Below are 1631 nucleotides of genomic sequence, written 5' to 3'. Positions count from 1 at the left end.
TTAAGGGACAGCTTGGCAGGCAGTTGCCTTTTAAGTAGCTGGGCAGTTCCTTGCCTCGAAATAATTCATTTCTTTCTATGTCTCTTGCATTCTAGGCAAATAAAAGTATTCTCTGTGTGTGCATGGAGCATAGAAATGGGGATTTAAACATTGTTGGCTGCATGTAGGCCCCATCTAACTGAATCTGTTACCTTATATTCTTGTCAGGAAAGTCTGGTTTATCTGGTGAAACTGTTGGGGATTACAAAGAAGGCCTTGGATTCTAGCAAGCTGGTGGCTGAGGGAGAAGATCAGCAACGTTGGTTATGGCTGAGTGAGACTGGTGGGGTTCACAGTGGCCTTTATTCATTCACTTTATTAATTCTCCTGTTTTCTCCATGGTTAACGGTGTGACTGTTGGGTGGAGTTGAAGCTTTGGAGTGTATGATATTTATATGTTCCCACTGTATCTCTCTCAGGAGTGTTTGTACATACAGCTTCCCTGTTTCCCCTTCCTCCACTCCCCTCCCAGTCATTTCTGGTAATGACTGAACACTGTATGGGTGGAAAGTCCATCATGTAGTAGAGCAAAATTTTCAGGCATCTCACCTAAAGTTGCCTATGACGTTTTCAGAAGCAAATATAACGATCTCCTTGTGCCAGTGGACTTCTTTGGTTTCTTTTGGGGGTAAAATCCCTTATGAAAAGAGATGGTTTTGCACATCTGTGTCAGTCCCCATACTCTTCTATCCTACTTCTGTAAGGCCTTTGTAGGCCTGGGTCTGCGGGATCCATCTACCTTATCCCACACTTGCAGAACCTGGAGTTAATGCCCTGCTTAGGACTGACACCTGTGCTGTTTAGCGGGCTTGGATTGCTATGTCTCATTGACAGCAGTCCTGTTAACTAACACAATGCCTACCAGAAGGTTAGAATTGTTAGTGTTAGATGTGTTGTTGGTGTTGAGACATTCTTCGGTACTAGAGACAGGAGACCAGGAATGCCTAAATTTTGTACCAGATCACAACTGTCTTCTCAGTCCAACCTCCCCACTCCCCCACAGGACTCACACAAGAAACAATGAGAAATAGGAACGAAATAGCACCATTAATTGGATATGAGCTGCAAATCCAAGTGTTAAAAACTTTGGTTAGATGGGTTGGACCACATGGAGTATAAAGAGCTTCACCCCAAAGCAGGTCCTAAGGACCCTCATCTCCTCCTCCCATTTCAACTCTCTAAACCTGTATCATTATTTACTGTACACTGGCCTAATAGAAGGACCCATGGAGGCTGAAAGGACCTAGGGGGAGGCCCTGAAATGGGTTTACTCCTGTTGCCTTGTTGGATAAGAGAGAAGAGCTTCTATCCTTAGTTAGACTCACCTGTGAGATGTCAGAACCATGCCAAGCGGGAGAGAGCTTTGGCACTCACTAATGTAGCAGAGGGGATGCAGAGGAGATACAGAGCCACAGTCTGCACCACAGCCTCAATAGCGAGTGCCCAAGGAGGGGGGAAGAAGAGGTGAAAGTGCTTCTCCACTCTTAGATGCTTATACTCAGACCCCTTAATGTAAATTACTGCCCTGTTAATCCAACCTGCCATTTCGAAGAAACATTAAATGAGACATCATACTTAGCACTTTGGGAGGC

The sequence above is a fragment of the Mandrillus leucophaeus genome, unplaced genomic scaffold (assembly GCF_000951045.1).
Source record: "Mandrillus leucophaeus isolate KB7577 unplaced genomic scaffold, Mleu.le_1.0 Scaffold566, whole genome shotgun sequence".
Taxonomy (NCBI): domain Eukaryota; kingdom Metazoa; phylum Chordata; class Mammalia; order Primates; family Cercopithecidae; genus Mandrillus; species Mandrillus leucophaeus.
This window is presented reverse-complemented; position numbering follows the sequence as displayed.